General features: G+C 56.3%; 1 long non-coding RNA gene across 1 annotated transcript; it reads right to left on the minus strand.

Moving 5' to 3' along the window:
• Positions 1 to 10,137: 10,137 nt before the first annotated feature.
• Positions 10,138 to 12,428, minus strand: LOC307179020. The gene is made up of 3 exons (XR_013825318.1): positions 11,833 to 12,428; positions 11,208 to 11,304; positions 10,138 to 10,386 (listed from the first exon to the last, which is right to left on the minus strand). It is a non-coding gene; the product is annotated as an uncharacterized lncRNA (long non-coding RNA).
• Between the last annotated feature and the right edge of the window lie 226 nt (positions 12,429 to 12,654).

Consider the following 12,654-nt stretch of genomic DNA (forward strand, 5'->3'; position numbering starts at 1 on the left):
CCCTGCAGAGGCCCCCGTCCTGGGGTGCCGCCCGTTTACACCCCCTGTCCAGCATGGCAATAGGGAAGCCGTGGCCCGGCCGCCCCGCCCCAGGGCAGGGTAGTCACTGGGCTGAACCAGGGCAGGGCAGGGCAGGCGAGGGCCTCCCGCTGGGGCCGGCGCCTCCCTCCCTGAACTGTAGGATGGCGAGAATGGTGCCCGGCACAGGGACCCTCTAGATTTGAAGGAGACGCTCGTGTGAAAATGCTCAGGGTCTCTTAAGCGCTGTGTGAGGGCCGCCCTGTCCTGTCTGTGAAACAGGCCGGGAGCCCCAAGCTCAGCCTGAGGCTGGTGGACGCTCGGGGGTGAGGCCAGGGGCTCGGGTCCCCCTAGGGCCTCCCGTGGTCCTCAGACCCACACCCCGTGACATGGGCCCCAGGTGGCCCTGGCAGCTGTCCCCACCCCCGCCCCTCCACTGCTGCCCTCTGGTGGCCGGTCGGGCCACGTGGTGTTGCCCGGAGGTCATGCCTGTGGAGCAGCCCCCTGCATACTCTGAGAGTCCGGAGGGCAGCACAGGTGTGGCCCCCCTTTCCCAGCCCTGGAAACTGAGGTGCGGGTGGCACGCACCCAGGCCATATGGCTCGGAGCTGCAGGTTCCTGGACGGCAGTGGGTAGGGCAGACAGCAGGGCAGCCGGGCAAAATTGCAGAACAGGAAGGCTTCCTGGAGGAGGAGACAAGCTAGCTGAATCTCGAAGGGCAGGTGGCCAGGGAGGAAGGCTCTAGGCAGAGGACAGCAGAGATGTGGGAGAGAGAAAGCTGCAGAGGCCGGCAGGGGCCTCACAGGCCTCAGTGGGTCTGGACCAAACCCTAAGGACAGCAGAGGGCCTACTGACTCAAGCCCGCTTTGTCAGGCGTAGGGGGGATGTGCATAAACATTCAGTGCATAGCAGACAGCACGCGAGCTGCATCGCAACAAAGCGGTCACAACCGTAGCACAGGGGGCAGCTGACACCTCCACCCCTAGGCGAACGGACCCACAGATTACGGCGCGCCCACGCGTGCAGCGTGACACAGAATGAACGGGAACCGTGGACACACATCAACATGGCTGAATGCCGTGAAGAAGGACACTCAGCCTTGGTCCCTGGGTGCCGGGTCCTGGGATGGGTAACCCGGGCGGTGGGATGGTCGGGAGGGGCTGTGGGTTGGTGAGGGCGCAAGGGAAGTTTCTGGGGGAGACGTGTCATGTCTCGTCTACGTAATGGTCGCGTCATGTGTGAACAAGTGAAAACTCAGAGAACTGGACTTCTGTCCCTGGAGCTTTGAGGGTCACGGGCTGATTTTCTCTAGGAAAATGTGAAGGACAGCGTTCAGGAGGTAGCAGCCAGGTCAGGATGCACTTTGCAGTCTGGCGGACAAGGAAGACAAAGCCTAGAGCCCTGCGCCTGCCCTGGGCACCGGGAGGCCAAGGGGCCAGCTGCGGGCCACGCCAGCCAGGGGGAGAAAGGGCCCACACGAGGCAGAGCGGCTCTGGACTTGGGCCCCGCCCCAGGGCTGCTTGCAGGTCCAGTCAGAGCCCAAGTCCTCCCCTGCTACCCGCCCCCCGCAGCCCCTCGCAAGGCTGGCCTCCCCCCACCCCACAAACCCAGTCACCCGCCCCCTCCCTCCCCACCAGCCAGGCCCCCAGGGATGCCCGTGCCAGCCTGATTACACCTGCATTTTCCCAAACACAGTCACATTCACAGGCCTGGAGGTGACACCTCTGCAGGTGGGTCTAATTAGTGCCCCATTTCACAGATGGGCTCATGGGTGCCAAATGCCCTGCCGAGGTCACCCAGCTGGCAGGGGAGCTTCAGACCAGGCGGTGCAGAGACCAGTGCAGGGACCCCCCTCGCGGGGACGCGTGCCTCATCCAGGAGGGGCACGAGGGGGCTGTGTGCCCTGAGGTCACCCTGGGACACTGCCCTGCCCTCCACGCAGGAGGGCGTCACACGGAAATGCCAGGCCCAGGAGACCCCTGACACGTCCTTCTCATGGGAGGAAGATGTGACAGGAAAAGGGCAAAGCAGCATGACAGAGGGGAGGGGTGGCAGCCACCGATGGGGGACAGAACTTGCTGAGACCCCGGGAAGCCTCGGAGGCCGGCCTGCACTGGCACCACCATCGCAGAGCTGGGCTGTCCGAGGCGCCGCATGGACCAGCCCGGGCTCGGTGTCAGGGATCTGGGGGTGGGGGCCGGCAATCGGGGGGCTTCTCTCCAGGAGCCAAGAGCTAGGCTGCCGCCCACACCTCCCGAGGGAAGCCCTGCAGCCAGGCCAGAGAGCCGGGCAACCCTGTCCCCCTGCTTGCTCTGGGGACTTTCTGTTTCTTTTCCTTTTGTCCCGGAAAGTTGCCATCAGATTCCACCTTTTATCTCAGATAATTCTTCCCGAGCACTTCGGCTCCCCAGGACACCTGAGGACGGGGGTGCTGGACGCGCCTGTGGCCACTCTGTCTGTGAAGATGAGGGTGGGTGGGGGAGGGCGGCACTGTCCCCGCTGGGGGCCCGGAGGGGACAAACCCCCACCCGCTGCTCGCAGGGCCCAGCTGGTGGGACTGTCCAGGCCCAGGAGTGACTTATCCGAGCCACACTGCGAGCTAGTGATCCAGGCGGGGCCAGGGGCTGGCTCTCTGGGGTCACTACAGGAGGGTCGGTTCAGGAAAAATAAGGCTGGAATGGAATTCGGCCTCCAGGCCCTTTAAATGGAAACAGCTGGACTGAATCCGAGTCAGCGGGGCACCAACCGACTGTGGAGGCCAGATTTCAATCAGTGATAACTATTGCGAAAGGGCAAGGATACCACGTTGCAGTTACTGCATTTGTGCCGAGCAAGGGGGCTGGGGGGTGAGCCGGGCTCAGCCACTGGGGGCGCAGGAATCTACAAAAGCGGGAAGGGGCCCCCAGGCACTGGCCTTGGGAGCGGGCAAGGGGCAGGGTGTCTGGGGTGCAAGAATGAGGTACTGCTCCCCAGCCGGACCTCTCCACATCAAAGCAATTCTTGTCTGCTTTGCTCCCCAGACAGTAGAGCATAGCAAACACCACCGCTCAACAGGGATCTTGACCTCTGACTCCACAGACCCGAGGTTCCCTCAAACTCCTTGGTGAGCGTCTGCTACTGTGGCCTGACCCCCCTTCGCTGGCGAGCCCCCCAAAGTCACGGGCAGTATTTGGTCACAACTGTATCTCTAAACCGGGCACACAGTATACATCCCAGAAGCATCAGTGGACAGACTGCCAACAGCTTTGGTTACCACTTCATCACGTGGAAGAATAGCTGTGGGAAAATTTGTGCTATTCTTTATCCACCAAACGTCCAACAGTGAGGGAAGGGGTTGGGGGATGGACCCAGCGTTTTCTTTTCTTTTCTTTTTTTATAAATTTATTTATTTGTTTTATTTCTGGCTGCATTGGGTCTTCGTTGCTACGCGCGGGCTTTCTCTAGTTGCGGCGAGCAGGGGCTACGCTTCGTTGCGGTGCGCGGGCTTCTCATTGTGGTGGCTTCTCTTGTTGAGGAGCATGGGCTCTGGGCGCGCGGTCTTCAGTAGTTGTGGCACGTGGGCTCAGTAGTTGTGGCTCGCAGGCTCTAGAGCACAGGTTCAGTAGTTGTGGCACACGGGCTTAGTTGCCCCGCAGCATGTGGGATCTTCCCGGACCAGGGCTCGAACCCGTGTCCCCTGTGTTGGCAGGCGGATTCTCAACCACTGCGCCACCAGGGAACCCCAGACCCATCGCTTGCCTCTTTAACGAGCGCCGTGCTGCGTGAGAGAGCTGGGTGGGTGCTGGCTGGGCAGTGGCAGCTCACGACTCACTGCCCTGCTTAGAACACGCGAGAAGGGTCAGCCCATGGAGACAGCAGCCCATCAATCCCGTGGGATTTTAGTAAATTGTATTCAGACAAGGATAGAACCATCCGAAAAACAGGTCAGGTTGGACTCCCCGCCTCATATTCTACAAATCAGAAAGCACTGGAAGGGAGCAGATAGACGGCATTAGAGAAAAATACAGACGCACGGCCAGCACACCCCAGGGGAGCATCAAAGACCAGTGACAAACTAGGAAAACACATTTCTAATAATGCTTACAGCACAAAAGGCCTTAATAAGTCATTTTTTAAAAAGAAGCAATCCAACAGAAAAACGGGCGAATGGCATGAACGAAGAGATGACCAAACAGACAAAAAAAAAGCTGAATGAGAAAAAGGCAGCTTAAACCATGGCAAGATTCTTGTACCAATCTGACTGGCAAACTCCAAACGTCAGCTAAAATCAAACTGCATTTGCCCTGTGAACGAGGAGCCCCACTTTGGGAAACTGACCCCACGGACACACGGCACACACACACACAAGATAGTGTCTCTGCCACACGGTTCATTGCCCCATGTCCACCTGGACCAGAATGATTTAAAAACTGAGGTATTCTCTGCAGCTGTTGACACTGTAGACTGATGAGCAGAAGTCAGCAGGACGTCCGGAGGGAGGGGTGGACGCACCTGTAATCAGTTACTGCAGATGATGGTACCTGGCTGGATGCCCAAAGTGGCAGGAAGGCCACCAGTAGGACGTCCAGACACACCTCGCCAGGACTCGGATTTCTTTGTACCACGTGAGGGTGTTACTGTGCTCACTGCTTACAACAAATATGTCTTTTAATTAGCTGACAGCCATGGTTTTAGTTGGTAAAGACGTGTCTGTCCTCTCCTGTTCTGGAGACCAACAGGGCAGCTGGCTCTGTGCCCATCCCCCCCACACAGCACTTCGTGACGGGAAAGCGAAGCCGCGGTTCCCTTCTCAATCATCCTCAAGAAGGGGCTGCAGGCTCTTTTGGTCCTGGTGGGGTCGGGGTTGGCCCTTTCCCACCTCCCCTGCAGAGCAGAGTCCACACCCAGGGGGCCGGAGGGGGGCTGTTGGGTGACCCGCCTCTGTCATCTGACCCCAAATACAGCTCAGTCCCAGGCCCCTGGCTGCAAGCCCAGAATTTTCCAGTTTGGTGCCTTTCTGGGCCAACCTGAGTGGGTAAGCCGTCCTCCAAGGCTGGCAGACAGGCAGAGCCAGGAGAGTTGCCTGGTGGGTGGGGTCTCGGACAGTTTGGGGGTGCCCGGGGCTTCCATCTTCCCCCCGGAGCTACAGAGGGTGTGCGGGCCTCTCAGGGACCCCAGACCCAGGGAGCGCCCTTCATGCTCCCAGACTTCTGTCTTTATGGTGGGCTACTCATGCTGGGGGTCGTGAGACAGGACGAAAAAGACTCATCTTAGCCCCTTCAGCGGGATCTCAGGCCCCACCACTCCCCTGCTGAGCCGTGTACAGAAACTCTTGTTATAAATGTTCCTTAAAGACTTCTGACGGGCACAATTATATTGTCCTGTGTTTCGAGCGTGGTCAACGTTGAGCATAAACATTAAAGCCCCTGCTTCTCCTCCTTGGCCGGCCTGGGAAGTGTAGGCTCTTGCCCTCTGAGGGCACCTCGTGGCTGTAACGGGACTGGTCCTGGCCCCGGAACCGCCCCCTCACCAGCCTGTCTCAGGGCCTTGAGCAGACGCCCTGCCCTGCGAGCTCCTCTGCCTGGTCCAGAGTTCACTTCCACCCTTCCCTTAGGGCTCCCCAGACCTCACCCTGGGCTGGGAGCTGCCCCTGAGCCACACTCACCCTCCGCAGGTGGAGAAGCTCACGCACACGCACACACACGTGCGCTAATACACGTGCTCGCAAACAAACGCAGGCGGGTTGGGCCGGGTGGTCAGGCCCCGCGGCCTCGAGGGCGACCTGGCTGCTGGAGGAGACCGAGGGGGTGGTACAGGCTGGCTGGAGGGCTCTGCCCGGTCAGTGGGGCCTCTGGGCAAAACGTCCCAGAGCTGCTACCCCCATGCCCACTGCCGCCACCGCTTCGGGGTAACCACCGGAGTTCAGTGCCAGCGTGGGTCCTACCGGCGGCCACGGGAGGGAGACTCCAGGAGGACTCTGCTGGGAGGGCCCACGGCTCAGAGCACCAGCGCCCCCTCCTCCGCAGGGCTTCCCCTTTTAATTTTGGCTTTTGTGTTTGGCTCTTTTGTTTCGAACGGGCAATACATTCACAGGATTCCAAAAAATCAAGATGATTTTAAACGGTACCTGCAGGCGTCTTCTATTGCCGCCGAAAAACCACCACAAACGCTGAGGCTGCCAGAACCTGGTTCTGTGGGTCCGAGTCCGGGGGGCACTGGCCGGCTCTCCCGCCCGCCCTGGGTCTCACAGGCCAAACCAAGGCGGCCCAGACCCGGAGGCCCTGGGGAAGAGCAGCGAGTTCGGTCCCGCTCCGCGGCTGGGCGGGAGTCGACTCCCGATTTCCAGCTGGAGGAAGTGCTCGGTTAACGATGTGCGATTCCATCCGGCCCACCTGGGGCTCCTGCGCCAGGTTCTGCGAATCAGGGGTGGCAGCTCTAGGGGCCGTTCTGTCCCCACGGACACCCCGGGAAGTCGCGCCCCCGTCCCTGGTGCCACAGCGCCCTCACTCCCCGCCTGGCACGTGCACTTCACCCGTACACGCGCTTCGCGTGTGCTCTCTTCCTGTGTTTCTTCAGCCAGGCGCGCGCGCGTGTGCGTGCGCCCTCACGCACCCTGCTGTCAGGACGGTGGGTGCTGGGTGTTTGCAGCATACGGAGTGGCTTGGAGCCCCGAGTCGGGCTCCGTCTCACCGGCGCCCGAGGGCGGCTCACAGCGTTTTCTACGTGTGCCCTTACCTGCCTGGTCAGCTCCCAGCGCTACTCTGTGGGTCACACGTGACTGCCGGGACCCTCCAGGAGGCTGCCCCCGAGCGGCGACATCCACGGAGCGTTTTCCCATACCTCCTGCGCGTTTGCCAGGCACGCTGAACTTGGACGTCTCCCCCTTCACACGGGGCACCGCCGCCCTGCCCCCACGCACCTGAAGACAGAGGGTCCCCAGGCAGCGTCCACATTTCCTTGGCCTCCATCGAGGCCCCTCAGGGGGTGGGGTGAGGTTTCCGGGTAGCCCGCGAGGTGCGGGCAGGACTCAGGAGTCCGCCAGGAGGGCGGAAGCCGCCGCCAGCCGGCCCGGAGCTGCCCTTGGCCTGTCTCCCAGTCGGCAGCCAGCCCCACGGGCGAAGAAGGCCCCAGGCGGAGCAGCGATAGGACCCCGGGGCCTGCCCAGCATGCACGGCCGCAGTCCTCACCCCCACCCCCCCACCCCGCGCTGCTGGACCCTCCTGGCATCGCCTGCTCACTACCCACCTCCAGAAGGGCCCTGGCCCTGCTCTGAAGGAGTCCAAGGCTGGGGAAGGGGCCGGCCTCCGAGCGGCCCAATCAGAGCCGCGTCTGGGGGTTCTGGGGTCTCACTTCATCCACAAGTCCCAGAAGACAGGGGCTTGGGGGGCGAACATGCAGAAACCTGACCTCAGAGGCAGGGTCCATGCCGGAGCCCCTGCTTTGGCTGCCAGTTCATTGGGTGGGGGGGTAAAGGCCTGAGTCACTTGTCCTGGGAAAGGGATGGTTCCAGTTCCCAAAACTGATGTCAGCTGTGAGATTTGGTGGCTTTCATGTGGTTCCCTGTGCCTTTTACCATTTAATAAAATCCAGTTTATTAATGATATAAACTTTCAATCCCAGTTTCTTACACATTCAGTCTACGAAGTTTAATATTCTATTTATTCATCACTTTTAAAGTCTTTGATTCACGTTTGATTCCATTTATAAACCTAGTCAGGCTCCTATAAACATGTTTAATTGTATTAATACATCCACTCCATTTGACTTTCTTTTTAGCTCCTACAGTTGTCTCACAGAACAAACAGAAACTTGTACATCTAGCAAATTACACTTGTGAAGCTGGAGCCCCCAAAGTTCTCTGAGCTGGTCCAATATTGTATGTACCCAGTAAGATTTCAACTTTAAATCACACGTTGAAATCAATTTCTCAATCACATGTTTTAAATTGGTTTTACAAGGCTGACCTCTCAGATGTCCACAATCCCTCATCCCAAGCTCTTGGAAACAACTGTGTTTAGGAATTGGGAGTTTACCCATTTCCACAGCTACTGAAATGCCCAGTGGGGAATGAGCAGCAGCTACCACCAGACAACACACATGACTGTTTCTGCCTTGAGATGCTGGAATACTCACTCTGAGACAAAAATTATTATAAATTTTCCCTATATGAAAAAGAAAAAAAATCCCATTTGTAATAGCATCAAAAACAATAAAAACACCCAGGAATAAATTTAATCAAGAAGGTGAAAGACCTGTACACTGAAAACTATGAGGCACTGATGAAAGAAATTGAAGACACAAATAAATGGAAAGGTATCCCATGTTCATAAATCATAAGAATTCATATTGTTAAAATGTCTATACTACCCAAAGCCATCTACAGATTCAATGCAATCCCCATCAAAATTCCAATGGCATTTTTCACAGAAATATATATAAAAAAAAATCCTAAAACTTGTATGGAACTACAGAAGACCTTGAATAGCCAAAACAATCCTAAGAAAGGAGATCAAAGCTGGAGGCATCACACGGCCTGATTTCAAACTATATTACAAAGCTACAGTAATCAAAACAGTATGGTATTGGCCTAAAAACAGATACATAGACCAACGAACAGAATACAGAGCCCAGAAATAAACCCCTGCATATCTGGTCAACTAACATTTGACAAGGGAGCCAAGAATACTCAATGGAGAAAAGATGGTCTCTTCAATAAATGGTGTTGGGAAAACTGGACAGCTACATGCAAAACAGTGAAACTGGACTGCTATCTTACACCACTCACAAAAGTTAACTCAAAATGAATTAAAGCCTTAAATGTAAGACCTGAAGCCACAAAACCCTGAAAAGAAAACAGAGAAAAAGCTCCTTGACATTGGTCTCAGCAACGATTTTTTGGATATGAAACCAAAAGCACAAACAACAAAAGCAAAAAGAAATGAGTGGGACTGCATACAACTATAAAGCTTCTGCACAACAAAAGAAACCATTAACAAAATGAAAACGAAACCTACAGAAGGGAGAAAATATTTGCAAACCATTCATCTGATAAGGGGTTAATATCCAAAATATATAAGGAACTCATACAACTCAATAGCAAAAAAAGGGCAAACAACCCAATTAAAAAGTGGGCAGAGGACCTGACTAGACATTTTCCCAAAGAAGACATACAGATGGTAACCAGGGACATGAAAAGGTGCTCAACGTCACTAATGATCAGGGAAATGCACATCAAAACCACAGTGAGATATTCCCTCACACCCGTCAGAATAGCTGTTATCAAAAAGACAAGAAAAAACAAGTGGTGGTGAGGATGTGGAGAAAAAGGAACCCTCCTGCACTGTTGTTGGGAATGTAAATTGGTGCAGCCACTATGGAAACAGTATGGAGTTTCCTCAAGAAATTAAAAATAGGACTACCATATGATCCAGCAATTCCACTCCTGGGTGGAATTTCATTTCCTTTTCCAAAGGAAATGAAAAAAAGCAGCACTATTCACAATAGCCAAGACATGGAAGCAACCTAAGTGTCCATCAGTGCATGATGGATAAAGAGGATTGTCTCTCCCTCCTCGCCCACCCCCACCCTCTCTCTCTCTCTCTCTCTCTCTCTCATACACACACACACACACACACACACACACACACACGGAGGAATAGCATTCAGCATAGAAAAGAAGGAAATCCTGCCATTTCTGGAACAAGGATGAACCTAGAGGGCATTATGCTCAGCGAAATAAGCCACACAGAAAAGGACTCTGTTCTCACTGTATGATCTCAGTTACACGTGGAATCTAAAAGCCAAACTCATAAAAACAGGCAGTAGAGGGTGGTGGCCAGGGACTGTGGGGGAGGGGAAACGGGGAGGTGTTGGTCAAATGGCAGAAATTTCCAGTCGTGAGTAAGCTCTGGGATCTGATGTACAGCATGGTGACTGCGGCTCACAATACTGTGTGTATAGCTGCGAGCTGCTCAGAGTCATCTTACGTCTCATCACCACACACAAAGAACAGGTGATTACGGGAGGTGATGCTGGTGGTCTAGCCTTGTTGTGGGAATTGTCCCAAAATGTGTAAGTGTATCAAATCATCATATCGCACGCCTTAAACTCACACATATTACCTGCCAGTTGCGTCTCAGTAAAGCTGGGGAAGAAGCTGCCGATTTGCTGTCAGCGCGGAACGGGGTCCCGTGAGCGCCTGGTTTGGGGCGCCCCCTAGTGGAAGCCAGCGTCCTGACACCTCGCGCTCTGTGCAGCGTTGAGGGCAGGGGTGGACGGAGCTCCTGAGGGACCCCAGGCCCTGGACTCCAGGAGGTGGCCGCCCCCCAGGGCCGGCAGGGCTGGGAGGGAGAGTCGGTCATAACTGGTCCCCATCACAGCTCCGCATGCCTGGTATGAGAAAACAGTGTATCTAAACAAAGTGTGGTTATGGGGTCCTTCTGTTTAAACAATAAACCATTTTAGAAAATTTAAAAAATAAGACAAAATGCAGATGTCCCTCGACGCCTCTGACGCACCAAAGCCCAGGCGGCCCCTGGGTCCCCAGCCTCCCCACTTCCTGGGAGCTGCTGCACAAAACCACAAGCAACAGGAGTTCACTCTTTCCCGGTCCTGGAGCCGGAAGTCCAAAACCAAGGCGTCGGGGCACGCTCCCTGTGCAGCCTGCCATGGCGGGGGCGGGGGAGGGGGACAGCACCTGTCCCGTCATTGGCACTTTCCTCCTCTTATGGCGACACCAATCCCTGGACTCAGGGGCCATCCTATGACCTCATTTGACCTTGATCACACCTGCAAAGATCTATTTCCCAAGAAGGCCCCATCTGCGGGACCGGGGTTAGGACTTGATCGTGTCCCCTAAGGACGGGGGAGACGGTTGCTGGCCTTCCCCCCGAGGAGCCCAGGGGCCCCCAGGACCACGTGAGCTTTCTCCTCCATCTGCTCTCCCTCCTGACTCTGTGGGGACTGAACACATTACTCCAGCACAAGCTCGAAACTCAGTGCTGTCTAAAGGCCAAGATGGACGACCCGGCCTCCACCTCCCCTGGACGTTAGACTGACCCCCTCCCTGACCCTCAACCTGCTTCTTCCTGGCCTGCCCTTGGCCACCCAGCCAGGGCCTTCAGTGCTGGCCTGCACCTGGGCCTGACAGTAAGAGGGGGGGCCTGCTCTGAGGACCCCACCCTCTCCACTGTCACCCATGGGAAGCTCACCCCTCATGGAACCAAGGCCCAACCTCTTTTCTGCAGGACAGGACACTGTGGTGATGTCACCTTCAAGATCTGGGGCCACCAGTACAGCTGCGTCAGCCTGGAGGCGTGTAAGAGGGAAGAGCCTTTACTCTATTATGAGTTAATCACTCTGAGGGATATTGCCAGACTTCCCTGGTGGCACAGTGGATAAGAATCCACCTACCAATGCAGGGGACACGGATTCGAGCCCTGGTCTGGGAAGATCCCACATGCCGCGGAGCAGCTAAGCCCATGTGCCACAACTACTGAGCCTGCGCTCTAGAGCCCGTGAGCCACAACTACTGAGCCCACGTGCCACAACTACTGAAGCCTGCGTGCCTAGAGCCTGTGGTCCATGACAAGAGAAGCCACCAGGGTGAGAACCCCATGCACTGCAACGAAGAGTAGAGTAGCCCCCGCTCGCCGCAACTAGTGAAAGCCCGTGCAGAGCAACGAAGACCCAATGCAGCCAAAAATATACATATAAATAAATAAATAAATTTATTTAAAAAAATAAAAGAGGGACGTTGCCTATAGCTTAAATTATACACGATGGCCCATCCCAGGGAACCCTGCCTCCCAGGTAATGAGCGTTAAGGTAAAATACCTTTGTTTAGCTCCCAGGAAACCTCCTGACCAGCCCACCTGTGAGGAAAGAAATTCACATCCCTCCCGAGCCTGGCCTGCCAGGGTGGGATGGGAGCTGGGATCCTCGCTGGGACCACCTGAGCCTGCATCTGGCCAGCTGCCCCCTCTCGGGGTCCCAGGCTTCTAGGAGCCTCCACGGAGCATCAGACACGAGGGCCCCCGGAAGTTAAATCCCCGGAGAGGGGCTGCCTAGGGCGCCACAGCGCGGCGTCTCCTCTGATCTTCCTGGGTGAGAATCCAGATATAGGTTCCTGTCCAGCTCTGCTGGTCCAGCTGAAGGGTCAGAATGACCAGAATGGCCATGTCCGGGGATAGGGCCTGGGAGGGGGCTGGCCAGCACCCAGGGCCGGGCCGTGGCTGGCAGGGAGGGACTTCTGTTCCTTAAGATGTAACTTGCAATTCCCTGGCTTGGTTCGACCTGGCATTGGGCTCTGTCCAATGTCCGAAGCCAAATTCCTGGGTCTCACCTCAGCCACATGGCAAGGGAGGGAGGGAGGCCGGGTCTGGCCATCCTGCCCCCTGGGACACGGAGCCTGGGGCACTGTTCCGGAGCCCCTCCCAGGACTGGAAAAAGTTATCACATCTCATGTTCTCAGGGACATCCTGGTCAACGCTGAGTGACAAGTGTCCATGCTGGGCAGGGCACAGAGCTCCAAAGACACGCTCACGGCCACCAGCCCACACCCTGGACTGAATGACTCCCAGCTCGGCGACCAGACAGAGACAGGGCCCACAGAGCGAGGCTGACACACACACACACACACACACGACCCCCCCCGAC

The sequence above is a fragment of the Stenella coeruleoalba genome (assembly GCF_951394435.1).
Source record: "Stenella coeruleoalba genome assembly, chromosome: 20".
NCBI classification, from domain to species: Eukaryota; Metazoa; Chordata; class Mammalia; order Artiodactyla; family Delphinidae; genus Stenella; species Stenella coeruleoalba.